This window comes from Rhinoraja longicauda, chromosome 5 (genome assembly GCF_053455715.1).
Source record: "Rhinoraja longicauda isolate Sanriku21f chromosome 5, sRhiLon1.1, whole genome shotgun sequence".
Classification (NCBI taxonomy): Eukaryota; Metazoa; Chordata; class Chondrichthyes; order Rajiformes; family Arhynchobatidae; genus Rhinoraja; species Rhinoraja longicauda.
In genome coordinates, this window is record NC_135957.1 from 4,584,744 (window position 1) to 4,597,912 (window position 13,169).

General features: G+C 43.8%; 1 protein-coding gene across 3 annotated transcripts in view; it reads left to right on the forward strand.

Moving 5' to 3' along the window:
• Positions 1 to 737: 737 nt before the first annotated feature.
• Positions 738 to 13,169, forward strand: part of abcc10 (ATP-binding cassette, sub-family C (CFTR/MRP), member 10) — an 89,301-nt gene continuing 76,869 nt past the window's right edge. The window contains exon 1 of one of the 3 annotated variants that reach the window (XM_078398803.1): positions 738 to 797. The gene's annotated coding sequence lies outside the window, so the exon portion shown is untranslated. Of the gene's footprint in view, positions 798 to 6,460; positions 6,594 to 6,708; positions 6,805 to 13,169 lie in introns of those variants that run through there. The other 2 variants (XM_078398802.1, XM_078398805.1) reach the window with 2 other exon arrangements.

The window sequence follows — 13,169 nt, forward strand, 5'->3', positions numbered from 1 at the left end:
AGCTCTCCCTGATTACCCTTTTTCCCTCAATATACTTATAAAATGTACTTAAAAAGCTTCCTCCCACATCCCAAAGGCGTGAAGGTTTGTAGGTTAATTGGCCTGTGTAAATTGCTCGAAGTGTGTAAACTGTGGATGCAAAAGTTGGATAACATAGAACTAGTGCAAACAGGTGGTCGGTGTGGTCTCGGTGGACCTGTTACTAAACTCAACTAAAACTAAACTGGCTCTTAAACACTACAAACACTAACTAAACTGAATTAGGAACTGTGTTGGGTGCACTTATGACTTGGACTTTTTAACACTAATATTGAGGTTTTTAATTTTTTGTTTTGTTTATTATGTTATCTCTGAGTATTGTGTTTACAGTCCTTTTATACTGTTGCAAGCAAAAATGTAGTTGTTATTGTCAGTACATATTAAACACTCTTGACTGCTATGATTAGCTCTACGTGCTCTAGTTTTGCACTATCCTGGTCGGGGGGGGGGGGGGGGGGGGATATTCCAATTTTCTTGGAATAACTGATAAATTTACTGCATTTGTCTTTGGTGTTGCATCTAATGTGTCTGTAAAGCTGTAGCAAATAAAAATTTCATTGTTCGAGTTCGCATCTGGTGTATGTACCAAATAAACACTCTTGACATATAGAGCCACAAAATATATATCTGTGAATTTTTTAAAAACAGTATTCTCTTCTCTCCTGCAGGCTTTGACTCCTTGCTGGGCGATGATTCTGTCAGTACCGTTTGTCTGTCAACATGTCCAAGCAGCCGTTTGTGATCTGTGTACCTAGGCAGTGAGTATGAGAGGACTTTAACCTGAGGTTGATCTTGATTAGGCCCAGCCCACATTTCTTTCAAAGTTGCACACATGCAATTTCCAGCTGGGTTCACTGATCAAGGTGGGAACTCTAGCTGCTTGTTTTTTTTTAACCTTTCTAGTTAGATATGATGAAGCCAATTATGGCTCCACCTTGTTTACCAGAGCCCGAGATTAAAGTTGGGATATATTCAGTACATGGACAGGTTAACACTCGCTCCAATAACTGAACCTCGGGGCTGTTACCATTAAAGAATCAATCAGTTGCAGATTTATGTGCCTGAACATGATTTATTGTTGCCATTTATCAGTCCCTTGTATTATGAGATCAATGTGCATCAGCAAAAATATATTACGAAACCTTGAAGATGAAAGGTCTCATCATCTTCGGTTACATCTAGAGAAGCTGGTTCTTGGTTCTTGCATATCATATCTGGTTGCTGCATATCAGGTAAAAACTACACTTCCATGTATTATGCTTGTTTTAGTCATGTAAAGATGATGGTGAGGCAGAAGGAAGCATACACTTTGGCTCACAGTCGTAAAGAAATTAGAAAAAGGAGTTCTTATAGCCAGCAGATGCTGCTTGATCTGATGGGTTCGTCCAGAATGTTGTGTTTTGCTCAAGATTCCAAACACTGTAGTTTGTGTTACCAGGTAAACATGGTTTTCCATATCTGCCGCAACTACTCCTTGTGTTAATGAACTGTGATGAAACAGAAAGTCATTTACCCAAGTTTAGAAATTACTCAGAAAGCATTATGTGTATGTGTTTTGCAGATGAACGAAAAAAATATGTAAATTATATATATAATTTATGATTTATGTCCTTATGCCCATTTGCAAAACTCATAATGCCTTAAACAACTTTTTCAAATATTTTTCAAAGTAATCAAATGTGAATCAAAGGCGGCACGGTGGCGCAGCGGTAGAGTTGCTGCTTTACAGCGAATGCAGCGCCGGAGACTCAGGTTCGATCCTGACTACGGGTGCTGCACTGTAAGGAGTTTGTACGTTCTCCCCGTGACCTGCGTGGGTTTTCTCCGAGATCTTCGGTTTCCTCCCACACTCCAAAGACGTACAGGTATGTAGGTTAATTGACTGGGTAAATGTAAAAAAATTGTCCCTAGTGGGTGTAGGATAGTGTTAATGTACGGGGATCGCTGGGCGGCGCGGACTTGGTGAGCCGAAAAGGCCTGTTTCCGCGCTGTATATATATGATATGATATGATGATGAATATGGAGACACAAGAGTGCAAATGCTTGATTCTGGGGACAATAAAAGCTGGAAGAACTCAGCAGGTAAAGCAGAATCTGTGAATCTGAGGCCAAGTCAATGGGTATTTTTAAGGCCGAGATAGATTCTTGATGAGAGGAGAATGGGGTTGAGAGGGAAAGATAGATCAGTCATGATTGAATGGCTGAGTAGACTTAATGAGTAGAAAGGCCTAATTCTCCTCCTGTCACTTATGAATGTATGAATGATGGACAAATAGATCCAGGTGGGAAAGATAGTGAAGATGGTTGTGAAAAATTGCAGCAGGATCTTGATCAATTGGCCAGGTGGGCTGAGGAATGGTTGATGGAATTTAATACAGAGAAATGTGAGATATTCCATTTTGGGAAGTCTAACATGGGCAGGACCTACACAGTGAATGGTAGTGCACTGGGGTGTGTTGTAGAGCAGAGGTATCTAGGAGTGCAGGTGCATGGTTCCTTGAAGGTCGAGTCGCAGGTAGATAAGGTGGTCAAAAAGGCTTTTGGTACATTGGCCTTTATCAGCCAGAGTATTGAATATAGAAGTTGGGAGATCATGCTGCAGTTGTATAACTCGTTGGTGAGACCGCCTTTAAAATATTGTGTTTAGTTCTGAGCACCATGTTATGGGAAAGATGTTGTCAAGCTGGAAAGGGTGCAGGGAACGTTTACAAGGATGTTGCCAGGACTCTTCATGGCTATCCCTCGAGGTTGAGGATGATGGTCCTCTATGAAGGGCCTGTTTCCACACTGTATCACTCTATGAAGAGCCTGTTTCCACACTGTATCACTCTATGGAGGGCCTGTTTCCACACTGTATCACTCTATGGAGGGCCTGTTTCCACACTGTATCACTCTATGAAGAGCCTGTTTCCACACTGTATCACTCTATGGAGGGCCTGTTTCCACATTGCATCACTGTATGGAGGGCCTGTTTCCACACTGTATCACTCTATGACTATGAAGGGCCTGTTTCCACACTGTATCACTCTATGAAGGGCCTGTTTCCACACTGTATCACTTTATGAAGGGCCTGTTTCCACACTGTATCACTTTATGAAGGGCCTGTTTCCACACTGTATCAGTCTGTGAAGGGTCTGTTTCCACACTGTATCACTATGTCTATGAAGGGCCTCTTTCCACACTGTATCACTCTATGAAGGGCCTGTTTCCACACTGTATCACTCTATGAAGGGCCTGTTTCCACACTGTATCACTCTATGAAGGGCCTGTTTCCACACTGTATCACTCTATGAAGGGCCTGTTTCCACACTGTATCACTCTATGACTACAAGAGGGAAGGGGGAGGTTTGAGACCTTGCATTAGATCCGACAAAAATTTTAATGCAGGAAACTATTGGCTAGTACAGGAGAGAACAAAAAAAATGTTTATGATGGGGTGGAAGGTAAAAATACATGACGATGGAGATGAATAGTACTGGTTCAAAAAGGGATTAGTAAACAATAAAAGGTCAGTGGAGGAGATTTGATTTATCAGACAAAAACTTAATTCTAGAAATGTGAAATCCATATGATGGAAATGCTGATGGCTTGAAATAATTGAATACATTGAATGTTAGCAAGGCTGCAATGGCTCAGTTTGAAGATGTGGTGTTGTCCTTCAAACGTGCTTGAGGTTTGTTGGACGAGTGTAGCACAGAACCTGATGACAACAAGAGCCATTCAGCCACTGTCTGTGCTGCCAAAATGCACTGCAGGTTACTCCCATTTCTCAAGTCTTGGTTCATTGTCCTGCAGGTTATGGCTCTTCAAGTGCTCGTTCAGGTGGTACTTCATCGTGACTGAATCTGCAGTGGATTCCAGGTTGATTGTGAAAAATATATTAACTCAATTCCTTCATCCTGTTAGCTAAAAGCTCAGGTGTCATTGGCTTACTATGCAAGCCTTACCCTGGTTTACCTTCCCAAATTTCATCACTTCACATCTATCTGAGTTAAATCCCATTTTTTATTCCTTTGTCCAGTTTCGCAGATCATCCAGATCCTTTTGTAATCTTACACAAACTTCTTCACTATCCACCACACCATCAATTTATAGTGTCGACACAAACGTACTAATAATTCTCATCTAATCATTAAGGCCTCATCTCATCTAAGGCATTTGATAAGATTCGGTATGTTAGGCTGCTCTGGAAGGTTAGGTGCATGGAATCCAGGAAGAGCTAGCTGACTGGATAGAGAATTGGCTTCATGGCAGGAAGCAGAGGATGATGGTGGAAGGTTGTTTTTATAACTGGAGACCTGTGACTAGTGGTGTACTTCAGAGATCATTGCCCATTGCTGTTTGTGGTTCATATCAACAATTTGGATGTGAATGTAGAAGGCATGATTAGTAAGTTTGCAGATGACACTAAAATGGGTGGTATCGTATATAGGGAAGATGGTTGCAATTGGCGAGCTCATCCTAGATCCCATGCAATCTCATAAGTTCATAAGTAATTTTTAGATTTAGAGATACAGCGCAGAAACAGGCCCTTCGGCCCACCGGGTCCGCGCCGCCCAGCGATCCCCGCACACTAACACTATCCAACACCCACTAGGGACAATTTTTACATTTGCCCAGCCAATTAACCTACGTCTTTGGAGTGTGGGAGGAAACCGAAGATCTCGGAGAAAACCCACGCAGGTCACGGGGAGAAGGTACAAACTCCGTACAGACGGCGCCCATAGTCAGGATCGAACCTGAGTCTCCGGCGCTGCATTCGCTGTAAGGCAGCAACTCTACCGCTGCGCCACTGCGGAACTCTACCACTGCGTCATAGGAGCAGAATTAGGCCACTTGGCCAATCGAATCTACTCCACCATTCAATCATGGCTGATCTATCTTTCCCTCTCAACCCCATTCTCCTGACTTCTCCCCATATCCTTTGACACTCTTACTAATCAAGAATCTGTCAATCTCCACTTTAAAAATATTCAATGATTTGGCCTCCACAGCCATCTGTGGTAATGAATTCTACAGATTCACCACTCTCTGACTGAAGAAATTCTTCTTCATCTCCTTTCTAAAGGTACGTCCTTTTATTCTGAGGATGTGTCCTCTGGTCCTAGACTCTCCCACTAGTGAAAATATTCTCTTCACAACCACTCTATCCAGGAGATTCACTATTCAGTAAGCTCCAACGAGGTCCCCACTCATCCTTCTAAACTCCAGCAAGTACAGGCTCAGTGCTGTAAAACACTCATCATACGTTAACCCAATCATCTCCGGGATATTTTTTGTAAACCATCTCTGGATCCTCACCAATGTCAGCACATCCCCCCTCAGAAATGGGTCCCAAAACTGCTCTCAATACTCCGAATGCGGTCTTATAAACCCTCAACATTACATCCGTTTTTATATTCTTCTCCTCTCAAAATAAATGCTAACATTGCATTTGCCTTCCTTACTACTGATTCAACTTGCAAATTAACCTTTTGGTAATCCTGCACCAGCACTCCCAAGTCCCTTTGCACCTCCGATTTCTGAATCTTCTCCCATTTGGAAAATATTCTATGCCTTTATTCCTACATGACTGCACACTACTATGTTGTATTCCATCTGCCACTTCCTTGCCCATTCTACCAACCTGTCCAGGTCCTTCTGCAGAGTCTCTGCTTACTTTAAACTACCTGCCCCCTCCACCAATCTTTGTATCATCTGCAAACTTGGCCACAAAGACTTCAATTCCTTCATCCAAATCACTGATACACATTGTGAAGAGTAGCAGCCCTGACACCAACCCCTTGCATAACACCACAAGACTAGCAGCCAGCCAGAAAAAGCCCCCTTTATTCCCATTCTTTGCCTTCTGCCATTCAGCCAACCTTCTACCCATGGTGGTATCTTCCATCTAATAACGTGGGCTCTCATCTTCTTTGCGTAAGAAGGAACTGCAGATGCCGGTTTACACTGAAAATGGACACAAAATGCTGGGGTAACTCAGCGGGACAGGCAGCATCTCTGGAGAAAAGGAACAGGGGAGTTTCGAGTCGAGACCCTTCATCAGTCTAAGTAGGCAGATCCCGTCTTTCAGAATCTCTTCCAGTAACTTTCCCACAGATGTTAGGCTGGAAACTAGTTTGTTCATGCCTTTCCCATCTTCTTATGCATGAAGGCAAATGCAAAGTTTTCATTTAATTTGCCACCAAAAGACAAAAGCAACGGCATAAAAACGCCACCACCTTTGAAGCCGGTCACCACCTTTAGGTCACCCACCATTTCCACTTGGAAAAGCATCGGCATTTATTTGCCAACAATCTGATGCGAGGTGTTGTACAGTACTTTGAACTGTAAAGACGCTTTGAACCTCCGGCTGCAGGGCGGCGCTCCATCAGCTGCCGCAATGACTGGCAATGAGGGCCCATCTTGTTGCAGCAGAATGATTCCGGGGGCAGGGTGAGAATAGTTTGTTGACAGCCGGTTTCCAGCCGGTTTCCAGCCTGGTGTCAGGGAAGGCGAACATACTGAGGAGGAACCAGTGGATGAACTAATTCCTGGGCGATGGGATTGACTGGTAAATAGAAACGGCCACCCTGTATTTAGGTATTGAGTCCATCAGGTCACTCCTGCAGAGTTCACGGGCATTGCTCCGCCTCCGATGTGCTCCAGTATTCAGTGAACATTGCAAATCAGACGCAATGTGTCGGAGCCTTTCACTGGAAGATAGACACAAAGTGCTGGAGTAACTCAGCGGGCCACACAGCATCTCTGGAGAGAAGGAACAGGTGACGTTTCGAATCGACACCCTTCAGACCCACTCGCTGTCGCTCGCTTCTGCTGGTTTAGTTTGCTTGTCGAGACGCTGGGCGATGTTGCAAAGTGGATGAAGGCATGCGGACTGGAGCGTGGAGTTTTGATTCCGCGTCTGTGCCGAGACAAGCGACATAGAAAATAGGTGCAGGAGTAGGCCATTCGGCCCTTCGAGCCTGCACCGCCATTCAATATGATCATGGCTGATCATCCAACTCAGTATCCTGTACCTGCCTTCTCTCCATACCCCCTGATCCCTTTAGCCACAAGGGCCACATCTAACTCTCTCTTAAATATAGCCAATGAACTGGCCTCAACTACCTTCTGTGGCAGAGAATTCCACAGATTCACCATTCTTTGTGTGAACAAAAACTTTCTCATCTCGGTCCTAAAAGACATCCCCCTTATCCTTAAACTGTGACCCCTTGTTCTGGACTTCCCCATCATCGGGAACAATCTTCCTGCATCTAGCCTGTCCAACCCCTTAAGCATTTTGTAAGTTTCTGTAAGATCCCCCCTCAATCTTCTAAATTCCAGCGAGTGCAAGCCGAGTCTATCCAGTCATGAAGGCCACTGGGCTGGGGAAAACTCATGGTTCATCTGATCATGGCACACAGAGCAGCTGGTTCAGACTTATGCCCACCCGCATTTTCAACCGCAAGCCGAGAACCAGCTGACTTTAGTTTGAAAAAATAAATTATAAGGATAAAGAGGGGAGCATGAACATATAATTGGCCGACAAGATTAAAGAGAATCTAAAAGCACTTAAATATGTAAATATGGGATAAACTGTTGTCCAGACGAATCACGGTAGCAATCTGCGTGGAGACCAAGGACATAAGTGAGGATTTAAGCGAATCATTTACATTTCTATTCACTGGGCAAAATTACATTATGGGTGCAGAATTCCGCGTGGAGGTCGCTACATTTTAGAATGTGTGTGGTTAAAAAGGAAGCATCAGGTATAGTAGCAATTTAACATGGATCCATCCCCAGGGCCTGATTAGATGTATCCCAGGCTCTGGAGGGATTACTAGGGCTCTGATAGAGATATTTAAATCTTCACTGAGCACAACAAGTAAGGTGGCAGATGACTGGAGGATTACAAATGTGGTACCTTTATTTAAGAAGGGCAGCAGGGATACGTCTGTGTAACTTCAGGTCCGTGCGTCTGACATCAGTGGTAGGGAAGATATTGGGGGGGGGGGGGGGGGGGGGGGGTTATCTGACATGTAGCATCAACCATTACAAAGAAAAGTAGGAAACAAAGTGTAGGAGTAACACAGTGGCTCAGGATGTATCTGGAGAACATGGATGGATGGCGTTTCAGGTCGGGATCTTCTTGAGTCTGATGTTTTTTTTGTAAACTAGCATCTGTAGTACATATTGCCTAGGATGGAAATTTTCCGTTAGGTGAAGAAAATGGAAAAGTTGGGTTTGTTTTCTGTGGACCAAGAGGAGGTAAAAGGGGAGCTGATGGAGTTGCATACAATTATGAGATGCATAGATAGGGTAAATAGAAGGGTACATTTCTCCACCAAAGTACCTGTAGTTTTAGTCCCTTTACCTCAGAAAAGAAATAATACTGGAGGAAATCCAAAATAAACCCACTAGGTTAATTCTTGGAAGTAAATGTAGATGGGTTGGTTAGGAAATTTGCAGGTGACAACAAAATTATTGGAGTTGCAGAGAGTGAGGAAAGTTATCAAAGTATACAGTTCAAGATAGATACAGAATAGATAAGTTACGGACACGGACAGAGAAATGACAGATGGAGTTTAATGTGTGAGATGTTGTACATTGGGAGGTCGAATGTAAGGGGAAAGTAGACAGTAAATGGCAAGACCCTTGATAGCATTGATGTCATAAGGTCTACAGTGATAGGAGCAGAATTAGGCCATTCAGCCCATCCAGTCTACTCTGCCATTCAATCATGGCTGATCTATCTCTCCCTCCTAACCCCATTCTCCTGCCTTCTCCCCATAACCCCTGACACCAGTACAAATCATGAATCTATCTATCTCTGCCTTAAAAATATCTATTGACTTGGCCTCCACAGCCTTCTGCGGCAAAGAATTCCACAGATTCACCACCCTCTGACTAAAGAAATTATTCCTCATCTCCTTCCTAAAGGAACGTCCTTTAATTCTGAGGCTGTGGCCTCTAGTCCTAGACTCTCCCACTCGTGGAAACATCCCCTCCACATCCATTCTATCCATACCTTCACTATTCGGTACTTTTAATGAGGTCCCCCCTCATTTTTCCAAACTCCAGCGAGTACAGGCCCAGTGCTGTCAAACGCTCATGATATGTTAACCCACTCATTCCTCGGATCATTCTTGTAAACTTCCTCTGAACCCTCTCCAGGGCCTATACATCCTTCCTCAGATATGGTGCCCAAAATTGCTCACAATACTCCAAATATGGCCTGACCAGCACCTTATAGAGCCTCAGCATTGTTTTGTTTATAAGCCCTCTCGAAATAAATGCAAGCGTTGCGTTCCATTTCTTTACTCCTGATTCGACTTGCAGATTAACTTTTTGGGAATCCTGCACCAGCACTCCCAAGTCCCTTTGCACCTCTGATTTCTGGATTCTTTCTCCATTTAGAAAATAGTCTAAGGGAATGTACAGAAATATCTTGGGGTTCAAGTCCATAGCCCCCTGAAAATGACAACACAAGTAGATAGGGTGGTAAAGAAGGCATATGGTATGCTTGCCTTCCTTGGCTGGAGCAGTGAGTGTAAAAGTCCGGACATGGTGCTGCTTTATAAAACTTTGGTTAGACTGCATTTGGATAACTGTGTAATTCTCATTGTCTCATTAATGGAAGGATGTGGAGGCTTTAGAGAGGGTATGGGTTTATCAAAATACTGCCTGGATGAGAAGGTATAAGCTATAAGGGACAAATTTGGATTGTGTCAGAAAAAAACTGCAGATATTGGTTAAAATCGAACGTAGACACAAAATGCTGGAGTAACTCAGCGGATCAGGCAGCATCTCGGGAGGGAAGGAATGGGTGACGTTTCGGGTCGAGACCCTTCTTCAGACTGTTGTCTCTTGGAGCATTGGAGGCTGAGACCTGACAGAAATCTATAACATTCTGAGAGGCCTAGATAGGGTAAACAGTCAGACTCTGTTTCCCGGGATGGATGTGTCAAAGACAAGAGGGCATAGCTTTAAGGAGAGGGTGCAAAGCTTAAAGGAGATGCGTGGGGAAAGTTTTTTACACAGATTGCTAGATATCTGGAATACACTGTCTGGGGTGGTGGTGGAGGCAGTTAGTGGCTTTTAAGAGCTTTTGCACATTAATATGCAGGGAATGGAGGGATATGTATCAGAGATTAATTTAACGACATCGTGTTCAGCATGGACAAAGTTGGCCATCAGGCCTGTTCATGTGCTGTACTGTGCAATGTAATTCCTAGGGTCAGAGGATTAACCTGTTGGGAGAGGCTAAATAGGTGGGTCTTGGTAGAGTTTAGAAGAATGAGGGTGATTTTATTGAAACTCAACTTTAGCTTGGAGTTCAACATCTCTCCCAAGCTTGTTATCAAGCTCGAGGATCTGGGTCTCTTTGCATCCCTGACTTCCTCATCAACAAGACCACAATCAGCAACAACACTGCCTTCTCGACAGTTACTGAAAGTAAGCATGCAGGTCAGTCGCTGAAAGTAAGCATGGCGTACAGATACAGCAGGCAGTGAAGAAAGCAAATGGCATGTTGGCCTTCATAGCGAGAAGATTTGAGTATAGGAGCAAGGAGGTCCTACTGCAGTTGTACAGGGCTCTGGTGAGACCACACCTGGAGTATTGTGTGCAGTTTTGGTCTCCTAATTTGAGGAAGGACATTCTTGCTATTGAGGCAGTGCAGCGTAGGTTCACCAGGTTAAGTTAATTCCTGGATGGCGGGACTGACGTATGATGAAAGAATGGGTTGACTGGGCTTATATTCACTTGAAATTGAAAGGATGAGAGGGGATCTTATAGAAACATATCAAATTCTTAAGGGATTGGACAGTCTAGTTGCAGGAAAAATGTTCCCGTTGTTGGGGGAGTCCAGAACCAGGAGTCACAGTTTAAGAATAAGGGGTAGGCCATTTAGGACTGAGATGAGGAAAAACTTTTTCACCCAGAGAGTTATGAATTTGTGGAATTCTCTGCCACAGAGGGCAGTGGAGGCCAATTCATTGGATGTTTTTAAGAGAGAGTTAGATAGAGCTCTTGGGCCAACCGGAACCAAGGGCTATGGGGAGAAAGCAGGAACAGGGTACTGATGTTGGATGATCAACCATGATCATATTGAATGATGGTGCTGGCTCAAAGGGCCGAATGGCCAACTCCTGGACCTATTTTCTATGTTTCTATGAAACATATAAAATCCTTTGGGTTCATGGTACAACAGATGTTGAGATGTTTTCATCAGTGGAAAAGCCTCATATGAAGGAACAGTTACATGGTAGGTCTGATAAAACTGAGGTATGTGGAAATTTCTTCTCGCAGAAGGTAATGAATCTTTGGTATTCTCCACCCTTGAAAGTTGTGCAAGCTGGATCATCAAAGTGATCAGGGGTTGAGCGCATAAAGAACTTGGCACAGAGGAGGAGTTGAGGCCTGATAGATAATTAGAGATAGTCATCTATTCATATATTGAATGGCAGACAGGCTTGAGAAGACCAGTTTCTGGCTCCCCTTCCCATTTTCTTGTGTTCTTATGAGGTCTCAAACCAGATGGCATAGGTTTAAGGTGAAGGGTAAGAGGTTTAGAAGGCATCTGAATAAGAATTTTTCACCCAGAGGATTGTTCGAATCAGGACACATTGCCTAAGGTGGTAGTGAAGGTACGTGCACAACAGTTAAGAAATTGGGCGGCACAGTGGTGCAGCTGGAAGAGCTGCTGCCACACAGCACCAGATATCCGGGTTTGATCCTGACCTCGGGTGCTATTTGTGTGGAGTTTGTATTACTCCCTGTGACTGTGTGGGCTTCCTCCAGGTGCTCCGGTTTCCTCCCACATCCCTAAGACATGCGGGTTTGTAGGTTAATTGGCCTATCTAAATTGTCCCAAGTTTGTAGGGAATGGAGTGGACAGTGGGACAACATAGAACTAGTGTGAAAGGTGGTCGGCGTGGACTCAGTAGGGCCGAAGGGCCTGTTTCTGTGCTTTATCTCTAAGCTAAACAAAGCTAAGTATTTACTGTAGGCGAGGTGATTGAATTGCTAAGACACAGAAGGCTGCAGAGCAAATGGTGGTAAATTATATGATTGTGGATGTGTTTAATAGTCAGCATGGACATAGTGGACACAAGGGCCTGTTTCCTTGCCGTATAACTATAACGCCATGACATTATTGTCCCCTCTAGTTGCCCTACCTTCTGCTAAACCAAGCTCAGCTATCTGGGAGCTGAATTTTGGACCATGAATAAAGGCATTTGTTCACCTGTGAAGCCAAACATTTTGTTTTAAAGAAAATAGATGGAAGGTTGATTAAGAAGGTTAAATCGTTGGGTATTAATAGTGAGGTTGCAAGATGGATTCAACAATGGCTGAATGGGAGATACCAGAGGGTAATGGTTGACAACTGTATGTCAGGTTGGAGGCCAGTGTCTAGTGGAGTACCCCAAGGATCTGTGTTGGGTCCACTGTTGTTTGTCATTTACATTAATGATCTGGATGATGGTGTGGCAAATTGGATTAGTAAGTATGCAGATGATACTAAGATAGGTGGTGTAGTTAATAATGAAGTAGAGTTTCAAAGTCCTCAGAGAGACTTGGGCCTTTTGGAAGGGTGGGCTGAAAGATGGCAGATGGAGTTTAATGCTGATAAGTGTGAGGTGCTGCACTTTGGTAGGACAAATCAAAATAGGATGTACAGGGTAAATGGTAGGGAATTGAGGGATGCAGTGGAACAGAGGGATCTGGGAATAACTGTGCATTGTTCCCTGAAGGTGGAATCTTATGTGGATAGGGTGGTGAAGAAGGCGTTTGGTATGCTTGCCTTTATAAATCAGAGCATCGAATATAGAAGTTGGGATGTAATGTTAAAATTGTACAGGGCATTGGTGAGGCCGAATCTGGAGTATGGTGTGCAGTTCTGGTCGGCAAATTATAGGAAGGATGTCGACAAAATGGAGAGGGTACAGAGGAGATTTACTAGAATGTTGCCTGGGTTTCAGCACTTAAGCTACAGAGAGAGGTTGAACAGGTTGGGTCTTTATTCTTTGGAGCGTAGAAGGTTGAGGGGGGACTTGATAGAGGTTTAAAAAATTTTAAGAGGGACGGACAGAGTTGACGTGGGTAGGCTTTTCCCTTTGAGAGTGGGGAAGCTTCCAACAAGGGG